General features: G+C 38.0%; 1 protein-coding gene and 1 pseudogene across 2 annotated transcripts in view; both read right to left on the reverse strand.

Annotated features, from left to right (window-relative positions):
- Positions 1-26,180, reverse strand: part of PPM1E (protein phosphatase, Mg2+/Mn2+ dependent 1E) — a gene marked incomplete at both ends in the record, with an annotated part of 150,143 nt that overhangs the window by 106,239 nt on the left and 17,724 nt on the right. The window lies entirely within an intron of this gene.
- LOC307068375 (synaptosomal-associated protein 23-like) lies at positions 25,038-25,662 on the reverse strand (annotated as a pseudogene). Its single transcript has one exon. The product of its transcript is annotated as a synaptosomal-associated protein 23-like (transcript).

Genomic DNA, 26,180 nt, shown 5'->3' on the forward strand with positions numbered 1-26,180 from the left:
TCACAGTCAACCTGAAGAAAATCAAATATGATGAGAAACTCTTAAAACCTGCCAGAAATTCAATACCAAGTGATACATCGCTGATGGCAGTGTAAAATCTCAGAAATCTTCTGGAAAGAAGTTTGGAGATAGGTACCTCAGAGCCTTAAAAATGTTCATTTGCTTTGATCTCAAACTCATTTTTACGGATTTATTGTAAGAACGTTATTCCAATGTAAGACCTGAAACAATAAAACTCCTAGAAGAAAAAAAAAAAAAAAAAACCTGCCAGAAAAAAAATCACACAATTTAGCTGACTGAGAAGACAATGAAATGACATCCTTAAAGTAATATAAGAAAAGAAACAACAGCCCTGCTAACCCATAATTAATCTCCAGTGACAATATCTTTTAATAATGACAAAAGAACTAGAAAATGGTTAGATAAATGAAAACTGAGAGAATTTGTTTCTGCAGCACTATAAGAAATGCTAGGGCTTCCCTGGTGGCGCAGTGGTTAAGAATCCGCCTGCCAATGGAGGGGACACGGGTTCAAGCCCTGGTCTGGGAAGGTCCCACATGCACGGAGCAACTAAGCCCATGCACCACAACTACTGAGCCTGCACTCTAGAGCCCGTGAGCCACAACTACTGAGCCTGCACACCACAACTACTGAAGCCTGTGCACCTAGAGCCTGTGCTCCGCAACAAGCCACCGCAATGAAGAGTAGCCCCCGCTCGCCTCAACTAAAGAAAGCCCACGCGCAGCAACGAAGACCCAACACAGCCAAAGATAAATAAACAAATTAATTTTTTTAAAAAGGTAGTAAACTTCATGTAAAGTAAAAAAAAAAAAATCTCAGGGAAGAGAGATATACTTAAATTGGAATCTTCCAGGAACTTTTCAGAGAGAAAGTAGACTTAAAATAGCTCCCAAAAAATATATATAAGCAGAAAGGAGAGGAAAGGCTAATCAAGGGAAGGGGAAAGACACATGCAAAGAAAGACACAAAGGTAGGAATAAGAATGGCGTGTGAGGAAGAAGCAACGTTAAGTAAAAACTGAGTAAAGAATTACTTCCTGGACCATACTAAAATGAAATTAGGCAGACAGTTCATGTGGGGAATAATAGAAAATAAAATAGGTAAGGGTTACAGAGGATATTGATAGAATAACAGACTTCATCTGAGCCTTAGTTTTCTTCCAGAAAGTAGGCCCACTTCTGTGCTCCTTGGCATCAGTCCCTCTCATCATCTGCCTAACCTCATCTATGTATGTGATGTGCCCCATCATGATTAAGTTCCCAAAGTTGTTCAAAGGCCTAGTGCTCAGCCATAATCTCTGGAAGGAAAATAATGCCCCAATCACCTGAGTCCTGAGTGTAGGGTATTTAGTCAGTCCAGAAAACCTGGAATTTTGTGCTTGAATAGAATGAAGCATTGCTATATAAGATGGGCAAGGAGGAATGTTTTTCTGCTAATGAAGTAAATTTAACCTTTTTGTAGTTATAAACTACTTTGAGAATCTAGTAAAAGTTCTTCACCATTACTTCAGCAGATATTAAGCATATATGCTATGTACTGGGGATACAGTTAAGAACAGGACAGATATAGTCTCTGCCTTCATGAAATGTATAGTTGAGCAGGAAAGACAAAACATTATTAAACAATTATAGGTTGGCTTCTCTGATCATCTAAATTAGGTTTTCCCTTTATTCCTGTTCATGTCCACCCCTAAATTTAGCTGCTTTAAACAATTCATTCTCTTTCAAGAGTCTGTGTAGTTCTCACCTGACCTTCTCACAAGTGGTTGTAAGCCAGATGGTCCTGGAGAATGAAGTCATCTAAAGGCTCAGCTGGACTAGCTGTCCAAGAGGGCTCTCTCACACGGCAAGTTGATGTTATCAAAGCTCAGCTAGGACTGAGTGCCTACACAAAACCTCTCCATGTGGCTTCAGTTTCTCACAATATAGTGGCTGGGTTTTGAGAGGGATCATTCCAAGAGAAAACATTCTAAGAGACCCAAGTAGAAACTGCATGGCTTCTTAAGACTTGGTCTCAAAAGTTCCAAAACACCACTTCTGCCACATTGTTTTGGTCAAGGAATTGAGGCCAGTTCAGACTCAAGGTGAGGAGAACGAGACTCTACTTCTTGACATGAAAAATAGCATGCATGGATATAAAGGGAAGGAATTGATGGTGTCTACCAGACTACCCTAATTGGCCATTTGTTTAGCATTTGCCTTTCCTACCAGATCATAAAGGCAGAAACCAGATCTGCCTTTTTCAATGACATGTACATCACCGTGTTTGTCACATAGTTGAGTCCTCAATAAATGTTTGCTGAATTAATTCATTTATTCAATAACAATTTCACAAGTACACAAGAACTGCCACACATTGTGCTAGAGTGAAAATTCCGTAGTGCCTGCCCTCAAGAACTTTACTTTCTGGTGGCAAAGATAAAAACAAACAAACAAAACTCTGAAACTGGGACTTCCCTGGCGGTCCAGTGGTTAAAGACTCCATGCTTCCAATGCAGGGGGTGTGGGTTTGATCCCTGGTCAGGGAACTAAGATCCCACATGTTGCATGGTGCAGCCAAAAAATTTAAAAAAAAAATTTTTTTAAGGGAAAAACTTAAAAAAAACAAAACAAAACTGTGAAACTGGACCATTATCTTATACCATACTTAGAAATTAACTCAAAATGGATTAAGACTTGAACATAAGACCTGAAACCATAAAACTCCTAGAAGAAAACATAGGCAGTAAGTTCCTTGGCATTGGTCGTGGCAATGGTTTTTTGGATCTGATACCAAAAGCAAAGGCAACAAAAGCAAAAATAAACAAGTGGCACTACATCAAACTAAAAATCTTCTGCACAGCAACAAAATGAAAAGCAAACTACTGTATTTTCAAACCACGTATCTGACAAGGTGTTCATATTTCAAAACATATAAAGAACTCATACAACTCAATAGCAAAAAAAACAATGTGATTTTTAAAATGGGTAGAGGATCTTAGACATTTTTGCAAAGAAGACATACAGATGGTCAACAGGTACATGAAAAAATGCTTAACATCACTAATCATCAGGGAAATGCAAATCAAAACCACAATGAGATATTATACTTGTTAGAATGGCTATTGTCTAAAAGACAATAAATAACAAGTGTTGGCAAGGATGTGAAGAAAAAGGAACTCCTGTGCACTGTTGGTGGGAGTGCAAATTGGTATAGCCACTATGGAAAACAGCATGGAGATTCCTCAAAAAAATAAAAATGGAACTTCCATAAATGAACACACTAACTCAAAAAGATATCTGCACCCTCATGTTCACTGCAGCATGATTTACAATAGCCAAGACATGATAGCAACCTAAGTGTTCATCAATGGATGAATGGATAAAGAAAATGTGGTGTATATATATATATATATATATATATATATATATACACATACAATGGAGTGCTATTCAGCCATAAAAAAGAAGGAATATTGCCATTTGCAACAATATTAATGGACTTTGAGGGCATTATGTTAAGTGAAATAAGTCAGACAAAGACAAATATCATATGATCTCACTTTTATGTGAAATCTAAAAAAAAATTAAAAACCAAACTCTCATAAAAGATTTGGCGCTTGCCAGAGGCTGGGGGTGAGGGTGGAAGAAGTGGGTGAAAGGAGTCAAAGGTACAAACTTCCAGTTATAAAATAAAGTCGGGGGATGTAATGTACAGCATGGTGACTGTACTAGTACCATACTGTATATTTCAAAATTGTTAAGAGAGTAGATCTTAAAAGTTCTCACTGCAAGAAAAAAAAATTGTAATTATGTATGGTGATGAATGTTAACTAGACTTACCGTCATCATTTTTCAATATATACAAACACTGAATTACACTGCCCATCTGAAACTGTTATATGTCAATTTTATCTGAAAAAAAAAAACTAGCTCTTTCAAAATAGTGAGATACATACTGTACTGAACATAGGTGAGATATCTAACCCAATCTTGAGGGGGTGGGGGTGATGGTGGCAGTGGTCAGGGAAGAGATCTTAATGATATCTAACTGAAGCCTGAGAAAATAGATTACTTGATAAATTGAGAGCATGGAATTAGATAAAAATCAAATGCTGCTCCTTTAACCCTTTCCTGTCTGAGCGAAGAACAGACGCCCTCCGGCGACCTACACGCAGAGGCGGGGCCAAATCCAAAGCTGAGACCCGGGAGCTGTGAGAACAAAGAAGAGAAAGGGAAACCTCTCCCAGCAGCCTCAGAAGCAGCGGATTAAAGCTCCACAATCAACTTGATGTACCCTGCATCTGTGGAATACATGAATAGACAACAAATCATCCCAAATTGAGGAGCCAGGAGTCAGTACTGTGCCTCTGAGGTGGGAGAGCCAACTTCAGGACACTGGTCCACAAGAGACCTCCCAGCTCCACATAATATCAAACGGCGAAAATCTTCCAGAGATCTCCATCTCAACACCAGCACCCAGCTTCACTCAACGACCAGCAAGCTACAGTGCTGGACACCCTATGCCAAACAACTAGCAAGACAGGAACACAACGCCACCCATTAGCAGAGAGGTGGCCTAAAATCATAAAAAGTCTGCAGACACCCCAAAACACACCACCAGACGTGGACCTGCCCACCAGAAAGACAAGATCCAGCCTCATCCACCAGAACACAGGCACTAGTCCCCTCGACCAGGAAACCTACACAACCCACTAAACCAACCTTAGCCACTGGGGACAGACACCAAAAACAACAGGAACTACGAACCTGCAGCCGGCAAAAAGGAGACCCCAAACACAGTAACATAAGCAAAATGAGAAGACAGAAAAACACACAGCAGGAGAAGGAGCAAGATAAAAACCCACCAGACCTAACAAATGAAGAGGTAATAGGCAGTCTATCTGAAAAAGAATTCAGAATAATGATAGTAAAGATGATCCAAAATCTTGGAAATAGAATAGACAAAATGCAAGAAACAGTTAACAAGGACCTAGTAGAACTAAAGATGAATCAAGCATCGATTAAAAACACAATAAATGAAATGAAAAATACTCTAGATGGGATCAATAGCAGAATAACTGAGGCAGAAGAACGGATAAGTGAGGTGGAAGATAAAATAGTGGAAATAACTAATGCAGAGCAAAATAAAGAGAAAAGAATGAAAAGAACAGAGGACAGTCTCAGAGACCTATGGGACAACATTAAACGCACCAACATTCGAATTATAGGGGTTCCAGAAGAAGAAGAGAAAAAGAAAGGGACTGAGAAAATATTTGAAGAGATTATAGTTGAAAACTTCCCTAATATGGGAAAGGAAATAGTTAATCAAGTCCAAGAAGCACAGAGAGTCCCATACAGAATAAATCCAAGGAGAAATACGCCAAGACACATATTAATCAAACTGTCAAAAATTAAACACAAAGAAATCATATTAAAAGCAGCAAGGCAAAAACAACAAATAACACACAAGGGAATCCCCATCAGGATAACAGCTGATCTCTCAGCAGAAACTCTACAAGCCAGAAGGGAGTGGCAGGACATAATTAAAGTGATGAAGGAGAGAAACCTGCAACCAAGATTACTCTACCCAGCAAGGATCTCATTCAGATTTGATGGAGAAATTAAAACGTTTACAGACAAGCAAAAGCTGAGAGAGTTCAGCACCACCAAACCAGCTTTACAACAAATGCTAAAGGAACTTCTCTAGGCAAGAAACACAACAGAAGGAAAAGACCTACAATAACGAACCCAAAACAATTAAGAAAATGGGAATAGGAACATACATATCGATAATTACCTTAAATGTAAATGGACTAAACGCTCCCACCAAAAGACACAGACTGGCTGAATGGATACAAAAACAAGACCCATATATATGCTGTCTACAAGAGACCCACTTCAGACCTAGAGACACATACAGACTGAAAGTAAGGGGATGGAAAAAGATATTCCATGCAAATGGAAACCAAAAGAAAGCTGGAGTAGCAATTCTCATATCAGACAAAATAGACTTTAAAATAAAGACTACTAGAAGAGACAAAGAAGGACACTACATAATGATCAAGGGATCGATCCAAGAAGAAGATATAACAATTGTAAATATTTATGCACCCAACATAGGAGCACCTCAATACATAAGGCAAACACTAACAGCCATAAAAGGAGAAATCGACAGTAACACAATCATAGTAGGGGACTTTAACACCCCACTTTCACCAATGGACAGATCATCCAAAATGAAAATAAATAAGGAAACACAAGCTTTAAATGATACATTAAACAAGATGGACTTAATTGATATTTATAGGACATTCCATCCCAAAACAACAGAATACACATTTTTCTCAAGTGCTCATGGAACATTCTCCAGGATAGATCATATCTTGGGTCACAAATCAAGCCTTGGTAAATTTAAGAAAATTGAAATTGTATCAAGTATCTTTTCTGACCACAATGCTATGAGACTAGATATCAATTACAGGAAAAGAGCTATAAAAAATACAAACACATGGAGGCTAAACAATACATTACTTAATAACGAAGTGATCACTGAAGAAATCAAAGAGGAAATAAAAAAATACCTAGAAACAAATGACAATGGAGACACGACGACCCAAAACCTATGGGATGCAGCAAAAGCAGTTCTAAGAGGGAAGTTTATAGCAATACAATCCCACCTTAAGAAACAGGAAATATCTCGACTAAACAACCTAACCTTGCACCTAAAGCAATTAGAGAAAGAAGAACAAAAACATCCCAAAGTTAGCAGAAGGAAAGAAATCATAAAAATCAGATCAGAAATAAATGAAAAAGAAATGAAGGAAACAATAGCAAAGATCAATAAAACTAAAAGCTGGTTCTTTGAGAAGATAAACAAAATTGATAAACCATTAGCCAGACTCATCAAGAAAAAAAGGGAGAAGACTCAAATCAATAGAATTAGAAATGAAAAAGGAGAAGTAACAACTGACACTGCAGAAATACAAAAGATCGTGAGAGATTACTATAAGCAACTCTATGCCAATAAAATGGACAACCTGGAAGAAATGGACAAATTCTTAGAAATGCACAACCTGCCAAGACTGAATCAGGAAGAAATAGAACATATGAACAGACCAATCACAAGCACTGAAATTGAAACTGTGATAAAAAATCTTCCAACAAACAAAAGCCCAGGACCAGATGGCTTCACAGGCGAATTCTATCAAGCATTTAGAGAAGAGCTAACGCCTATCCTTCTCAAACTCTTCCAAAATATAGCAGAGGGAGGAACACTCCCAAACTCATTCTACGAGGCCACCATCACCTTGATACCAAAACCAGACAAGGATGTCACAAAGAAAGAAAACTACAGGCCAATATCACTGATGAACATAGATGCAAAAATCCTCAACAAAATACTAGCAAACAGAATCCAACAGCACATTAAAAGGATCATACACCATGATCAAGTGGGGTTTATCCCAGGAATGCAAGGATTCTTCAATATACGCAAATCAATCAACGTGATACACCATATTAACAAATTGAAGGAGAAAAACCATATGATCATCTCAATAGATGCAGAGAAAGCTTTCGACAAAATTCAACACCCATTCATGATAAAAACCCTGCAGAAAGTAGGCATAGAGGGAACTTTCCTCAACATAATAAAGGCCATATATGACAAACCCACAGCCAGCATCGTCCTCAATGGTGAAAAACTGAAACCATTTCCACTAAGATCAGGAACAAGACAAGGTTGCCCACTCTCACCACTCTTATTCAACATAGTTTTGGAAGTTTTAGCCACAGCAATCAGAGAAGAAAAGCAAATAAAAGGAATCCAAATTGGAAAAGAAGAAGTAAAGCTGTCACTGTTTGCAGATGACATGATACTATACATAGAGAATCCTAAAGATGCTACCAGAAAACTACTAGAGCTAATCAATGAATTTGGTAAAGTTGCAGGATACAAAATTAATGCACAGAAATCTCTGGCATTCCTATATACTAATGATGAAAAATCTGAAAGTGAAATCAAGGAAACACTCCCATTTACCATTGCAACAAAAAGAATAAAATATCTAGGAATAAACCTACCTAAGGAGACAAAAGACCTGTATGCAGAAAATTATAAGACACTGATGAAAGAAATTAAAGATGATACAAATAGATGGAGAGATGTACCATGTTCTTGGATTGGAAGAATCAACATTGTGAAAATGACTCTACTACCCAAAGCAATCTACAGATTCAATGCAATCCCTATCAAAATACCACTGGCATTTTTCACAGAACTAGAACAAAAAATTTCACAATTTGTATGGAAACACAAAAGACCCCGAATAGCCAAAGCAATCTTGAGAACGAAAAATGGAGCTGGAGGAATCAGGCTCCCTGACTTCAGACTATACTACAAAGCTGCAGTAATCAAGACAGTATGGTACTGGCACAGAAACAGAAAGATAGATCAATGGAACAGGATAGAAAGCCCAGAGATAAACCCACGGACATATGGTCACCTTATCTTTGATAAAGGAGGCAGGAATGTACAGTGGAGAAAGGACAGTCTCTTCAATAAGTGGTGTTGGGAAAACTGGACAGGGACATGTAAAAGTATGAGATTCGATCACTCCCTAACACCATACACAAAAATAAGCTCAAAATGGATTAAAGACCTAAATGTAAGGCCAGACACTATCAAACTCTTAGAGGAAAACATAGGCAGAACACTCTATGACATAAATCACAGCAAGATCCTTTTTGACCCACCTCCTAGAGAAATGGAAATAAAGACAAAAATAAACACATGGGACCTAATGAAACTTAAAAGCTTTTGCACAGCAAAGGAAACCATAAACAAGACAAAAAGACAACCCTCAGAATGGGAGAAAATATTTGCAAATGAAGCAACTGACAAAGGATTAATCTCCAAAATTTATAAGCAGCTCATGCAGCTCAATAACAAAAAAACAAACAACCCAATCCAAAAATGGGCAGAAGACCTAAATAGACATTTCTCCACAGAAGATATACAGACTGCCAACAAACACATGAAAGGATGCTCAACATCTTTACTAATTAGAGAAATGCAAATCAAAACTACAATGAGATATCATCTCACGCCAGTCAGAATGGCCATCATCAAAAAATCTAGAAACAATAAATGCTGGAGAGGGTGTGGAAAAAAGGGAACACTCTTGCACTGCTGGTGGGAATGTGAATTGGTACAGCCACTATGGAGAACGGTATGGAGGTTCCTTAAAAAACTACAAATAGAACTACCATATGACCCTGCAATCCCACTACTGGGCATATACCCTGAGAAAACCATAATTCAAAAAGAGACATGTACCAAAATGTTCATAGCAGCCCTATTTACAATAGCCCGGAGATGGAAACAACCTAAGTGTCCATCATCGGATGAATGGGTAAAGAAGATGTGGCACATACATACAATGGAATATTACTCAGCCATAAAAAGAAATGAAATTGAACTATTTGTAATGAGGTGGATGGACCTAGAGTCTGTCATACAGAGTGAAGTAAGTCAGAAAGAGAAAGACAAATACTGTATGCTGACACATATATATGGAATTTAAGGAAAAAAAAGGTCATGAAGAACATAGGGGTAAGACAGGAATAAAGACACAGACCTACTAGAGAATGGACTTGAGGATATGGGGAGGGGGAAGGGTAAGCTGTGACAAAGTGAAAGAGCGGCATGGACATATATACACTACCAAACGTAAGGTAGATAGCTAGTGGGAAGCAGCCGCATAGCACAGGGAGATCAGCTCGGTGCTTTGTGACCGCCTGGAGGGGTGGGATAGGGAGGGTGGGAGGGAGACGCAAAAGGGAGGGGATATGGGAACATATGTATACATATAACTGATTAAATTTGTGATAAAGCAAAAAATAAAAATAAAAAAATAAAAAAAAAAAAAAAAAAAAAAAAAAATCAAATGCTTGTTGAATGTCTGAAATAGGCAACAGAGTTCTTGTGTATCACACCAGGAGAAGGGAATAGGCTAGGATCACAAGTACCATGCAAAGGATCACATCTAGAAGTCATCTAAGTAGAAAAAATGAGAATAAGATGCCTTTTGTTCAGACAGCAGGTAGATGTCAAGTTAACAAGAAAAGCACTACTGGATCATCGCTCTTCTGATAAAACATCCTACACATTGAGACGGAGAGGTTAGCTAGTGAATTTTGCAGAGTTCCTGGGATTACCTCAGAGAGAGACATGATGAAAGCAGTGTAAATTTAACCTACTACCAGAGAGAAGGATGTAAGCAGGAAAACAACTAAAAGGCATAAAAGTGAAGACCTGAACTAAGGTGGTTGCAATAAGAATAGAGACTCTGAGACATTTCAAAAAAAATGACAGAATGAAAGCGGGGAATAACTGAATAGAAGTGGGGATGGAAAAGAATGAGACGACTGAGTCTTTAGAAATTCTAAAGAGGTGCTATTTGGTGAGGAAAGAGGCAGAATCTTGATTTGGGTGTACTGAAAAGAAAAGTGACTGTGCTTCCTATGTTCTCTTAGAAATGTGGGCTTGAGCTCCAGTGAGAGTGAGAGGCTCAAGGTGTAGAAGTCTATCATCGTCAAAGGTAGAAAAGGTCATCTAATTGCTTTTACTAGGCCATCGCTCATGTTAAGTTTCATAGCCCATTTTGTGATCTGTCATCATGAAAATTCTCAATCTTGAGGATATGAAAATAATATACCTGAAGCATCTGCCATGTCATCATTAGGATTAATTCAGTTGATCTGGCTGGTTAGGTGAGCTCTGAGTCACTGGCCAAAAGTAAATTTACCAAAAATCATTTTATCTAAAGGCCAATTCACTGAATTCACCTTAAGTCTTGAGCTGATAGGATTTGTCTTCATAATAGCATTTAAAGGAACGTTCAATTTGTTTGCCCTAAATCCCCGCTAATGTCACCAGAGACTGAGAGGCGGAAAAAGGAAGAGGACTAGGCCTAAAGTCTCCAGATTCTCCACTGATAAAGAATATATTCATTGCAATTATATTCTTGAATGTGAAAAGTTTTTCTCTGTCCACCTCCTTAACAGCAGCAAGGAATTAGAGGAGAAACAAACTGAATATTCTTTGAAATGTTACTTAGAAATATGAAAACCGATCAACTAACTCTAGTTAAAAAGAAGCAAATTGGGCTTCCCTGGTGGCGCAGTGGTTGAGAGTCCGCCTGCCGATGCAGGGGACACGGGTTCGTGCCCCGGTCCGGGAAGATCCCACATGCCATGGAGCAGCTGGGCCCGTGAGCCATGGCCGCTGAGCCTGCGCGTCCGGAGCCTGTGCTCCGCAACGGGAGAGGCCACAACAGTGAGAGGCCCGCGTACCGCAAAAAAAAAAACAACAACACTTGGGCCAATAATGCATTCATACTTAACAAGTCATGTGTATTCACTTCTGCACAAAATACCTAATCTAATAGAGCCTACTCTGTAAGAATCTTGCCATTATAATTGTTTATGTCCAGTCTGGGAGCCAGTGCAGTTTTGCAGCCACACAGTCCTATATGCCATTTTTGCCATTTATTAGTTATACAATTTTGGACAAGTTATCAAACTTTGGCCTTGAATACCTTATCTAATAGAATTTGTAGGATAATTAAATATAACTACACACACAAACTATTTGGCACATTGCCTGAACCACAGTCAGAGGTATCAGCTGCTATTGTTATCTTAAATGAGCCAACAACTACAACAACACATGCAACCCAGGATTCCCCAAATCAGTTATATAGCTAGTCTCTAGTTGGTTTTCAATATTTGTTGGAAGAAATCCTTCCAGAAAATTATCTAAGGAAATTATCCAACAGTAGCCTAATACGTTATGCACAAAGATTATCATTACAATGTTATTTAAGTAATAAAAAATAAGAGTAAACCCTAATATCTAAAATAAGGGACTGATCTATTAAATTATGTAAGAGCCTGCAGATGGAACATTTAGGCAACAACAAAAAATAATTTGGAAATCTATACAGCAATATGGAAAGTGTGTATTATATTCATGTACTAAGTGAAAAAGGCAATATATATAATTAGCACATTATGACTGCAACTGTATAAAATGTGTATGTTTATGGGATATGTTTATTCATATTAAGTTTACCAACAGGGAAATTCCCTTTGTCATAAACACTCCCACTAGGCTATTTATCCTTTTTCATCAATTCTTCAACTCATTTTTCTTTTAATCCAAATGCAGGATTATATATTTAGTTATACTAAATTTCTTATTTAAACCAATCTGTTAAGTGCGTGTTGCTATGGACTTACAAATTGTTTTCATTTCTTACATAAAAGTCCAACAAGCTTTGTACCATTTCTGAATTTGATCAACATGCTGTCAATGTCCTCACCTGTGGCTCACTTCCATTCTTCCTATTCCCAATAATTCCTCGAAGTTTAGCTTTCTCACCTACAAGTATGCACAGCATCCTCAGATGTAACTAGTTCAGGTTACGAAAAAAAGTCCTATTGAGCAGTTAGATGCCTCCTTAATTAAGTTCACCTATACTGGACTTTAATTCTCCTTTACTAGGTAATTTTTTGTTGTTGTTACAGCATAAAGATTGTTCTCTTTGACAGAAAATATGGAAACCAAGTAAGAGCTGTTAATATTAAGTAAGCATGTATCTTCCTTATTATTGATTCGGAATATAACTGTAGGATTTTATAATTATCTTTAGTATATTCCTCACATCTGTGATTTCCGGATTTTAGCTTTTCTGACACACTTAAATGTTTGTGTCACTTTTATATATTCATCTTCTATAAATGTCCTTTTAAAACCTGAGCTAAGATTGCTCCAAGTGGAGTCAAAGTAGTTTTATTTGCTTTTGCCTTTTTAAAAAACTCGTTATAGGGCTTCCCTGGTGGCGCAGTGGTTGAGAGTCCGCCTGCCGATACAGGGGATGCACGTTCGTGCCCTGGTCCGGGAAGATCCCACATGCCACGGAGTGGCTGGGCCCGTGAGCCATGGCTGCTGAGCCTGCGTGTCCGGGGCCTGTGCTCCGCAACGGGAGAGGCCACAACAGCGAGAGGCCCGCGTACCGCAAAAACAAAAAACAAACAAACAAACAAACTCGTTATAATCTGTAATTGTATAACTCTACAATTATTTTTGTGTTCTTCCCACCTTTCCTAGTCTCAGGTCATAAGGTCATGACAATATATATTTTTGTTTACTTTTTATAAGTTTTATTCCTACAATCTAGAGTATGTATATATGTGACCACTTCTAGAATTCTCTACCCCAGCTATAATAAACTATATAATGATATGGTCACGTTGTCTCCAAAGGTTTCTTTCATTTCTATCCACCAAGCAATTCTTCCTTATTGGCTATAAATAGATCCAGAGTAGCAGTATCCTTCATTGCATTCTTTACCTCCCCGCTATATTATTTTTACTAAACAAGTAACATTTTTCTTTTTTATTGCATTGGGTCTTTGTTGCTGCACGCGGGCTTTCTCTAGTTGCAGTGAGCGGGGACTACTCTTCAATGCAGTGCATGGGCTTCTCATTGTGGTGGCTTCTCTTGTTGCGGAGCACAGGCTCTAGGCATGTGGGCTTCAGCAGTTGTGGCATGTGGCCTCAGTAGTTGTGGCTCATGGGCTCTAGAGCGCAGGCTCAGTAGTTGTGACACATGGGCTTAGTTGCTCTACAGCATGTGGGACCTTCCCAGACCAGCGATCGAACCCGTGTCCCCTGCATTGGCAGGTGGATTCTTAACCACTGTGCTACCAGGGACGTCCCTAAACAAATAACATTTTTAGTGATAAAAATGTAAAACACAGTAAGTAGAAAAAAAAATTAAATATATCTGAAATCTCTCCATCAGAGAAAATCATTGCTAATAATTTGGTGTATACCCTTCAAGATTTTTTCTCACACAAATATATAAATATTTTCCCCTTATAGTCTCAGAGAGAAAATGTCAGCAAGGCAACAATTTGTCAAATAACCTACTGTTATGTTTCAAATGAACTTGATTGGCTGTGAAGCCTGCTGAGAAATCTGCACTTTTGTTCAAACGTTTTCCTATCCAAAAAATATCTACCCTTATTCCAACTCCTTATAAAGCTTAGATTCATGCTCAAACCAACTATATTTACCATCAATTCAAGCATTTTAACAAAATTAGAACTCCCTTCAGAAACTCACTGATTGGGACTTCCCTGGTGGTCCAGTGGTTAAGACTTGGTGCTTCTAAAGCAGGGGGCGTGGGTTCAATCCCTGGTCAGGGAACTAAGATGCCACATGTCGCACAGTGCAGCCAAAAAAATAAAAATAAACATGTAAAAAAATTTTTTAAGTCACAAAAAAGAAACTCACTAATCTTCCTTATTATGAGTTGTTTAGTTATCAGAAGTAATAATTATATCAACTTTAAGTAGCCAAATGTAATACAAAAAACACAAAAAATATTTCTCAATGAATAAATAAGAAAAGCTATAAGTATAGAGGAAAATATAAGAAAATAAGTGGAGAAGGTCAGTTATACCCTTTAAAACATGATACAAATCCCAGAATCCATAAAGAAAAAAAAAAAGCTGATTTGATCAAGTACAAAATGTTAAACTTCTATATAGAAAAAGATTCCATAATAAAGTTTCAAAGATGATTTATAGACTGGGAGAAGCCATTTACAACATATAATACTCAAGAGGCTAATAAACATAATACATAAAGATTTCCTACAAATAAATAATAAATAGAAAAATCCACAAAGGATATAAGCAAGCATTAGTAGAAGACACATAAATCGCCAATAAGCATATGAAAAGATGCTAGTCCAATACATTCAAATTATAAAAGAGATTTTTTTGCTCATCAGACTGGCAAAAATCGAGGTTGAAAATATCCAATGTTAACACTACAGGGAAATTTTTTCCCTTATATACTATTAAAGGTAGTACAAACTGGGAATTCCCTGGCAGTCCAGTGGTTAGGACTCTGCACTTTCACTGCTGGGGGCCCTGGGTTCAATCCCTGGTTGGGGAACTACGATTCCACAAGCTGCGTGGTGAGGCCAAAAAAAAAAAAACCAACACAAATCTTCATTAACAATGGAAAGGTTAGAATATGATCTACCTATAACGGAGTACTAGGCAGCAAATAAAGATTTGACACGTTGATATGAAAAGATATCCATGATACATTAACTAAAAAACTTAAAAGGTGTTAGAATAACAGCATTTTTGTTTAGGAAAAAAATGTGTGTATAGACATTGATATAGTGAATGACTGCATAGAAAAATCTGAAAGTCACTTTACACTTTGCACACTTTGCATAACACAATATCATGTGTTAATTGTATCCTAGTAAAACTGGAGGAAAAAATTAACAAAAATTACAAAACGCCCATGCCCAGGACCAATGTAAGGCAAGTTATTAAACTCTACTGAGGGCCATAAAAATAATTTTAATAATTTGACAGTGTATCTCACCTTTACATGAAAAAAAGAAAATCTGAAAGGATATACATCAAACTGATAAAGAAGACTTTTACATTTTAACACTTTAGCAACAATTTATTATAACCAGCATAAATTACTTTGGTAAATATGCTCAAACACACTTTTAAGAACTTATACCTACCGGCAAAAAAATGGAAAGAACCGAATTTGTCCAATAAAAGGGGCATAACTGAATTACAGAATACTCATACAAGAGAACTGTACTTTTCCAACTGCAGGCTGCAACCCATTACTGAGATGCAAAATCAGTTTGGAGGGATGTGACAAGCATATTTCAAAAAACAACATATGAGGGGCTTCCCTGGTGGCGCAGTGGTTGAGAGTCCGCCTGCCGATGCAGGGGATGCGGGTTCGTGCCCCCGTCCGGGAGGATCCCACGTGCCGCGGACCGGCTGGGCCAGTGAGCCGTGGCCGATAAGCCTGCACGTCCGGAGCCTGTGCTCCGCAACGGAGAGGCCACAACAGTGAGAGGCCCGCGTACCGGAAAAAATATATATATATGAAAAAATCAGAATTCATCACACTTCATAACTACTACTTTACAATTTTTAATACAATTAAATGTTTATGTATAGTCTTTTTTTTTTTTTTTTTTTTTTTTTTTGCGGTACGCGGGCCTGTCACCGCCGCGGCCTCTCCCGTTGCGGAGCACAGGCTCCGGACGCGCAGGCCCAGCAGCCACGGCTCACGGGCCCAGCCGCTCCGCAGCACGTGGGATCCTCCCGGACCGGGGCACGAACCCGCGTCCCCTGCATCGGCAGGCAGACTCCCAACCACTGCGCCACCAGGGAAGCCCCTGTTTATGTATAGTCTTAATCACAAAGTAAAATGTATTTATTACTGTGAATTTTGAGCAAAACTGCACTTAGACCCTTAACAACCTTTTTAACATGTTTTCAAGTAATAGTTAATGATTTAGAAAAATGCTCACTTGAAAGTATTAAATTAAAAAAGCAGGGCACAAAACTATATGTATTATGTGTATGTGTGATCTCAATTTAGTTATAAATATATCTGCATAAAAAAGAATTAGACAAAAATATTCCTAAAGAACAGCTATTTGAAGTTGCAAACAACAAGTAACTTTTCTGTTTCATAATAGTTTCAAATATTTCTATAATGAGCATGTCTTTTATCTAACCAGATATAAAAATGTCATTTAAAACATGTTAATTATTATGTATATTTCACCATAATAAAAAACATGTATAAACATCTATTCCATTTACTCATCAAGTACTTACTGAAAACCTACTATGTACTAAGCATTCAGTATTCTAGGTATTGAGGATAGGATGGTGAGTAAAACAGAGTCCCTGCCTTCAGGGAGCTTATATTCTAGTAGAAAACTCTACATAAAATAAGTAAATACAGAATAACTTCCTTGTATAAGTAAATTAAAATTCTATTTATTTGAGAAATAAGACACGATCATTCTTCCTACAGTTATTAAATGCTTTATGTACTCTCTAAAGGTACTCATTAGGTACCCCTCTTGACTATGTTTGACTCCTCCTAGCCATCAGGTAAAATGATATGTTTAGTAGCACAATCAAATATTTAATTTATATTTTTAAAAACTTAAATATTTACAGCAAGGTTCATACTGGTTTTAAACTTAGAAAAAAAATTTTTGTTCATAAAAAATGATATTTATTCTCTTTCCACCATTAACAAAATGACAAAATATAGATCAAAAGATTAGAAGTACAAGAAATATATTTTCCCATATAAAAGTGACCCTTCCTTAAGAATTCCAGGGGCCTCCCTGGTGGCGCAGTGGTTGAGAGTCCGCCTGCCGATGCAGGGGATACGGGTTCGTGCCCCGGTCTGGGAGGATCCCATATGCCGCGGAGCGGCTGGGCCCGTGAGCCATGGCTGCTGGGCCTGCGCGTCCGGAGCCTGTGCTCCGCAACGGGAGAGGCCACAGCGGTGAGAGGCCCGCGTACCACAAAAAAAAAAAAAAAAAAAAAAGAATTCCACAGAAAATTCAATGTTCATCTGCTTTTCAGTTTACTAGATTGTAAATTTGCATTGAAAAAATAAAAATAATGCTATTAAGAGCCACTTAATTGGGCATACCTATGATCTTCTTATTCAAGATTCTTAGAGCCCACCTCCTCATTGTGGAACCCTTTATTCTAAGGGTAAAATAATCTCTCTTCTTTATTTTCCATCCTGGGTTTCTCTAATTTACATCTCCTCTTCTTCTGAGCTGTCCTGTTTATAACAGAGGTTGGTGATATTTTAAAACTGAACTTTTTAAACAAGTTAGTGTTTTGATGGGACAGATTTTTAAAAACAATTAACATATTAAAACACAGCCTAATATATAGCATTCATAAGTTAGCTATTTTTACAAGGTGGTTAAATCACCTTCAGTATTTATATACTGAAACAAAACAATTAATGACACCTAAAATGACCAATTTGTAGAATTAAAAATGAGGAAATGACATAGACCAAGGACAAATATTTTCATGTGTACCACAGAAACACCAATTAAAAAAATGTACTTTTGGGGAATTCCCTGGCGGTCCAGTGGTTAAGACTCCATGCTTCCAATGCCGGGGGCGCGGTTTCAATCCCTGGTTGGGGAACTATTGATAAGATCCCACATGGCTTGCGGCAGGATGGCCAAAAAAATAAATTTAAAAAAAATGTACTTTTTGTAGATAAAAACTTCAGTGCTTTATCAAAACGTATATTACTAAACATCTTTTATATATAATTTTAAAAAATGATCAGTATGAAAATTTATCTAGCCTTTTTATTTTCTAAAAATCTGTTAAGTGGAGCTTCCCGGGTGGTGCAGTGGCTTTTAAGAACCCACCTGCCAATGCAGGGGCCACAGGTTTGAGCCCTGGTCCAGGAAGATCCCACATGCCGTGGAGCAACTAAGCCCATGCGCCACAACTACTGAGCCTGCGCTCTACAGCCCGCAAGCCACAACTACTGAGCCTGCGTGCCACAACTGCTGAAGCCCACGTGCCTAGAGCCCATGCTCCACAACGAGAGGTCACCAAGATGAGAAGCCCGCACACCACAATGAAGAGTAGCCCCCACTCGCCGCAACTAAAGAAAGCCAATGCGCAGCAACGAAGACCCAAAGCAGCCAAAAATAAATAAATAAATATAGTTTAAAAAAATCTGTTAAGTGTTCCAATAGCTTCTGAAAATTAAAATTACTGGACCTGGGACTTCCCTTTTGGTGCAGTGGTTAAGAAACCACCTGCCACTGCAGGGGACACGGGTTCAACCCCTGGTCCAGGAAGATCCCACATGCCACGGAGCAACTCAGCCCATGTGCCACAACTACTGAGCCTGCACTCTAGGGCCCGCGTGCCACAACTACTGAGCCCACATGCTGCAACTACTGAAGCCCACGCACCTAGAGCCCGTGCTCTGCAACAAGGGAAGCCACCTTAATAAGAAGCCCGCGCACTGCAACAAAGAGTAGCCCCTGCTTGCCACAAATAGAGAAAAAAGCCCATGCACAGCAATGAAGACCCAACGTAGCCAAAAAATAAATTAAATTTTAAAAATAAATCAAATTAAAAAAATAAAATAAACGTACTGGACTTTCACTTGTGTCAATCAGATTGCGAAAACAATCTTTTGACAGCCAACTAATTTTAAGTAAGAAATCTTGATATTACTACGTAAAATCAGTAAAAGTAAGAACAGCATTAAGACCATTCAAAAAAGATGATGTTTAGATATATGCTGAATTTGTTTAAAATTTTTACTTGGAAACATTTGCCAATTATTATTACTATTGCTGGAAAATGCTCCTGATAGTGACTAAGACAAAGTCAAGTTATGTGCTAGTTAAAAAAAATAATAACATTATTGCAGAGTGGTTAAGAGTGCTGACTCTGAAGCTACTCTGTAGGGGTTCATATCCTAGCCACTTATCAGCTATGTGAACTTGGACAAATTTCTTTCTCAATACCTTAGCTTCCTTACCTGCAAAGTGTGGTTGATAACACTGCCTACTTCATTTGGTTGCTGTGAGAATTAAATGAACTAATATATACATAGTACCTGGACCAGTTCTCTACATTATAAGCACTTTTTAAGCACTTCTTATCTTTATTACTATTATAAGAACAGCTTAAGTTTATAAAACAATTTATATTTTAATTTTTTAAATTTATTTTTGGCTGTGTTGGGTCTTCGTTGCTGCACGTGGGCTTTCTCTAGTTGTGACGAGCGGGAGCTACTCTTTGTTGAGGTGCTCAGGCATCTCATTGTGGTGGCGTCCCTTGTTGCAAAGCACGGGCTCTAGGCGCCCAGGCTTCAGTAGTTGTGGCTCGCATGCTCTAGAGTGCAGGCTCAGTAGTTGTGGCGTGTGGGCTTAGCTGCTCCACACGGCACGTGGGATCTTCCCAGACTAGGGATTGAACCCGTGTCCCCTGCACTGGCAGGCGGATTGGATTCTTAACCACTACGCCACCAGGGAAGCCCAACAATTTATATTTTAGAAATAAAAGAACTACCTGGATGATGAAGATCTATACTGGAGTTGCTTGCTACAGCTTATCCTAGCCCTTATCAATTTAAACAATACATAAGTCAAGATAGTTGACATTCTATCAACAATTTCATATTTTTAAAAATCACAGATAAAAACATTCACAGACAAGTAAATCTAAACTACAATGTGTTGTTAAAGATAAGGAAAAGCATATATTGTTAAATGGTATCTAAACCACACTATTTCTTACAATAAAACTATGAGTCACAAACTATATTATAGGAAATCATGCCTTAAAAGACATCTGTGCATACAGGAATACAAGAATGTGCCAATAAGAATGTTCAAAGCATCTTTTCTTAGTCTTTAGTTATAAAACCATGGTGTTTTACTTCAAATGCATTCAAAGAAAATGGTCATCAATATTCTAAATTATTTACATCTAAATATGGTTTGTCTTTTTTTTTGCGGTACGTGGGCCTCTCACTGTTGTGGCCTCTCCCGTTGCGGAGCACAGGCTCTGGACTCGCAGGCTCGGCGGCCATGGCTCACGGGCCCAGCCGCTCCACGGCATGTGGGATCTTCCCGGACTGGGGCACGAACCCGTGTCCCCTGCATCGGCAGGGGGACTCTCAACCACTGCGCCACCAGGGAAGCCCTAAATATGTTTTTTAAGACTAAAGTTCAAGAATATTGAACATTGATCTTTCCTGACATACAGAAAAACTTCACTGAAAATATCTTCCTGTTCATTTCTTTCTTCTTATATTTTCATCTTATATGCTATGTACAAAATGCGACCGTTTTTTAATATAAATTTATTTATTTATTTATTGGCTGCGTTGGGTCTTCTTTGCTGCACGCGGGCATTCTCTAGTTGCAGCAAGCGGGGGCTACTCTTCGTTGTGGTGCGCGGGCTTCCCATTGCGGTGGCTTCTCTTGTTGCGGAGCACGGGCTCTAGGCATGCAGGCTTCAGTAGCTGTGGTTCGTGGGCTGGGCTCTAGAGCACAGGCTCAGTAGTTGTGGTGCACAGGCTTAGTTCCTCTGCCACATGTGGGATCTTCCTGGACCAGGGATCAAACCCGTGTCTCCTGCATTGACAGGCAGATTCTTAACCACTGCGCCACCAGGGAAGTCTCGCTACTTTATTATTATTTTTTTTTTAATTGAAGTATAGTTGGTTTACAATGTTGGGCCAATCTCTGCTGTATAGCAAGGTGACTCAGTTATACACATATATACATTCTTTTTACATGTTCTTTTCCATTATGGTTTATACTTTATTATTTTTAGCATTAAGCACATCTGCAATTCAATGTAAATTCAATTTTAATTTGGATTCTTGCATTCTCCCTAAGGCAGTGGGTTCTCAAACTTCAGTGTACATCATAATTATCTAGTGTTTTTACTCAAAACAAGATTACTGGAAACCACAGAAATTCTCATTCAGTAGGTGTGGGCAGAAGCACAGGAACTTGCACTTTGAACAACACATTCCAGGTGATCCTGAAGTAAGTAATTCACGTCCAGCACTTCAAGAAACCCTGCCCTAATGGTTTAGTTTATGATACGGATGCTAGGCTTTAATTCATTAAATATTAGCTCAATGCCTTACACGTACAACGCTTAGTGCTGGGGATCAAACATGAAGGTACGTACAGTTTAAAAGAGGAGATGAGACATGCATATAAACGACATTATAAAAAGGAAGGAATTATTGGATGTATTTTAAAAAGATACAGATAAAATGCTGGAAAGTTCAGGAGAGGGAATAATTACTTCCAGCTGTCTTCTACTAGAAGACAGCATTTGAAATGAATGTTGAAGACTGTCTCTTTGGATTGTAAAGATGGGGAAAACAAACTAATAATCGTATCACTGAATGATAAATGTGTCTAATGATAAACATCACTCCTTCAAACTCAGAAAAACCATTCCCTACCTCCTAGATTTTATATGTTGATTTATATCTGGGTCATGGTCTTGCATTGTCCTATATATCCATCTAGCAGCTTGATGTGCGTCTATCTCTCCAAACATGTCCTTGAAAGGATCTGTTTTAGTACTTTTAGTACATTTATCCCCTGAAAGATAAGGTCATACAGGGGATACTGATACAGAGAAACACACTTAGCCTTTCTTAAATCTTTAGGAAGTAAATAGAATTTAGCATAGTTGAATTGAGAACACTTTAGGCAGTCTTCAGTTCTAAAATCTCCACACAGTTTGGCATCAGGTAGTATGAGAGAAATGATCAGAAAAAAGAGAGAGAGAGAGAGAGAGAGGGAGAGAGAGATTTTACAGTTTAGAAGCCATTGTTCTAAAAGCCAAATAAAACAAATCAGAGGACAGAAGAGCATAACGTTCTTCTCTTTCCTGATTATGTGGCATTTTGTTAACATTAGTGTCATTTCTATGACTTGTAGTTTTAAAAATTCCAATATCATCCCAGAGATGCAGTGAATAAGTCTACAGTGCCCAATACTGACTGAATAAATGAATTAGTGAATGATTTGGGGGTTATTTCTCCAGTTTTTCTTGCAGGTTTACTCTCCTTTATTCAGAGAAATAAGGGCTTACAAGCCCCAAATGGGCTACGCCTTCTCATCTCTATGCCTTTGCACACGTTAGTATCTCTGTTGGAATGCTTTTCAGCTCCCTCTTCCTCTTGGCTAATTCCTATTTAGTCTTCTAAACTCAGTTTAAGCATCCTCTTCCAGAACCTAATAGCCTACCTTGGCACACGCACCTTACGGTCCCCATAAATCCTCTGCATCACTCTGTCTTAACTCTTACCAGTATAGAGAGGCAGCAAGATAAAAAGCTTTGGAGTCAGACACATCTGAGTTCAAATTCTGATTCAACCACTTACTGTGTGACCTTAGGTGAGTTAACTAATGTTGCTAAATATTAATTTCCTGATTTAAAAAGAGAATAACAATGTAATGCGCTTAGTATATCACCTCCTACATAACAGAGTTAATAATAATTTTTATTGTACTCACATTGTACTGTACTTGCTGGTTAACTTGTCTGACTTTTTCTCTAAACCGCACACTTCTTGAGGAAAGGAACATGTATTTTATTTCTGTATAAGCAGCATTTAGCACAATGCTTAGCATATGGTAGATACTTAACTTTTATTGATGACTAGATAATTACTCCCATTATAGTAAAATTAATTTGCCACTTGAAATCCTTTCTATAATGAGGTGAAAAACAAGTGAATAAGTAAAGAAAAAAAAGTCATTAACATTACTTTCAAGAAAGGACACTGTCTTTAATCATATTCTTTTTGGGATTTACTACTAATTATACATATTACAAAATACCAAATGATTCAATATCTTGCTTGAACATAGCTGATCATATATGCTTCATGAATTGAATTCCTATAATAACTTTTTCATGGTATACATTAACCACAAAATTACCAAGCCACACATAAGGTTATCTTTATGTAGACAGTCACTTAGAAAAGCTGTAGTAACATACAAACAGCTTTCTAAAATCAAGGAAATTCTTAACATAGCAAAGCTTAATTAAAATCTCTTTCATAATCCTTGGGGAAATGAGAAGAAATTCAGTTTCATGGTTTGGTAATTTTGACCTATGTAGGAATATAAAAATTACTAATTACTTAATGTAATATTTAATGAACTTTTCCACTGTAATGTTTAATTGGTTTGAGTATTTATAAGGCCTCATTCTGAGAGAATGCTTTTATTTTATACTTGATTTTCAATGTATTTTGATCTTATACATATATATATATTTTTTTAGTTACAAAATTTAATTGTAAGGATCAAACAGTGGTTATTGGTCAAACCAATTGACATTAATAGTTTTGAAGTGTGCAGAAGCTAGTTTTTAAATAAAGGTGACAAATACCAATCAGATTCTTATAACACTGTTCAGGATCTAAACAAATGTGATTCTGGAAGTTGAATACAAAAGGCTAAGAGAATCACAGTGCAATCATCAATAAGTAAACCAAAGACATAATTTTCTGAATCATTTTTAGTTAAACAGAATAAATTCTAGTTTTAAAAATAGTTTAAAGCTACATAAAACTCAAAGCAATCTAACTATTTTCTACCTGAGATCAAAACGAGTTTCTTTTTTCCTATCCAAACATAATTCTTGGCATTGAGGTAAATCTGAGTTCCCGTGATATACTTTGTCAAACTTTTCCCAAAAATTTTAAGCCCTGCTGTAGAGAGAAATTCTCATATTATATATACATATTCACATATTTTTTCTTCAAAGACTAATGACAAATTTATGAGGTTAATAGGCCTGTAATGGGACCATGATACCATTAATAATATGAAAATAAAAAGCCATTCATGTATACCATGTGTTCCTATATGGGGCAATATGAAATGGGATCATAGAATCTATGTACATAGGTGAATCACCAGGAGTTCAGAAATTAAGCTCACTTTAAGAAAACTCATTCTATTCTTTTCTGAAGCAGAGGTTGCAAAGTTGTGATGCATAACAAAAACACTGTATATGCAGGCTCCAAAACCAAGCATTGGCCTAAATTGGCAATAACTGCAACTTAAATAGAAATTAAACCCAACTAGATCTTCACTGTGGTTATGCAACTTTTGGCTTTAGGGTCTGCAGGTTTTACTGAGGTAACAACTTCTTCTCTCTTGCCTTTCCTCCTTGTGCGTGCCCCCACTGCCTTTTACGTGACTGCCTCTGGCAATGCTTCCAAATTTTGAAAGCAGGAGAACCTGCTAAGTAAATGGAGAGAATGAAAAATAACACTATATATGATGTAAGAAAACCAACCTAAGAGTATGGACCGAGAAAGAAAATACTAGGAGGAAAACTAAGCAGCAGTCTACCCTCAAGGGAAAAAGAGAAAATAAAAGGATAGGGGGGCTGTTACTCCTAGATCTTCTTCCACATCATCTCCCGATGAGAAGAGTGTGGAACCAAAATTTCAAACTCTGGAAAGGTAATGGCTTTGAAGGAGGAGCTAGGGAGATGAATAAGTGATAAAGAAGTACAGCAGTAGCTTTAGCCGTCAATGAGTTTCTTTGCTCTGGCACTGGCATTGTCAATACGATCTTTGTCGGTGTCAGCCTTTTCTGTGATCCGTTCTATTTGTCGATTTTGAGCCTCAATCTCATTGCCTATGTCCAGGGCCATGTTTTTTAGATTTCCTAGGATACTGCCCACTTGCATCGGGTTCTCTTCTATTTCGTCTTCCCTAGCATCATTTGTTATACATTTAATGTACCAGCCGCTGGCTGCTGCTGTGGTTGCTTGCTGAGGCTGACCATTTGTCACTCGGCCTGGCTTCTTAGATACTACATTGCTAGTAGAGTTGTCTCCAACATCTCCTCATGTTGCCTTATAGGCTTTACTAGACTCAAAGTTCTTTGTCCTATTACATGGGCATACACAAAAGCCACAGCACTTGTTCAGTTCTGTTCAAGTCTTCTCTGCTTCTCTCATGTCTTTATTTGGTCCATGACTCCTTCTATGCGTTTTAGTTGTTCCCCTTGTTCATCCGGCATAGTGATAGTCTTGATTCCTGCATCCTGAGACTCAGTGGCTAAACCCAGGATTCTCCTTGTACTTTCCAGAGACTCATCAGTAACCTGGTTAGCCCTCAGCTGAATTTCTTCTGCTAACAGATTATCCATGATGAATTAAAACTCTTGATAGGTGCAGAAACTGAAATGTGGATATTCAAGCAGTTCCGGCCACTCCTCTCCGGCCGCGGTGCTCGGACACCCGCAAGCCAGACACCCAGCTGCGCTCCAGCTGAGCCCTTTTTGCGCCTGTGCTCGCTGGACCTGCGCACCTGTGCACTTCTTCAATATATTTTTACAGACCTACATTAGAAGGTGATATCACTTGTCCTTTTTCCTCCTCCTCTCCTTGATAGTCAAGGATAGGTTTACTTTAATATCATGTATATATTGAACATAAACTGGATATTTTAATATATAAAATGGAATTCTGACTAAAGGACAGTCTTTATTTTGAGCCATTCTTGAGTGCATTATGCAAAGAAATAATGATTTTACAATGATAACGATTCCAAAACTATGTTACAGCATAAGGACCCAATGATGGGAATGCACTTCTAGAATATAAGTGATCACTGCTTTATATTAATCTATAATCCACTGCTTATTAATGACCAGTATGTATTTTA

Source organism: Hyperoodon ampullatus, assembly GCF_949752795.1.
Source record: "Hyperoodon ampullatus genome assembly, chromosome: 19".
Lineage (NCBI taxonomy): Eukaryota > Metazoa > Chordata > Mammalia > Artiodactyla > Ziphiidae > Hyperoodon > Hyperoodon ampullatus.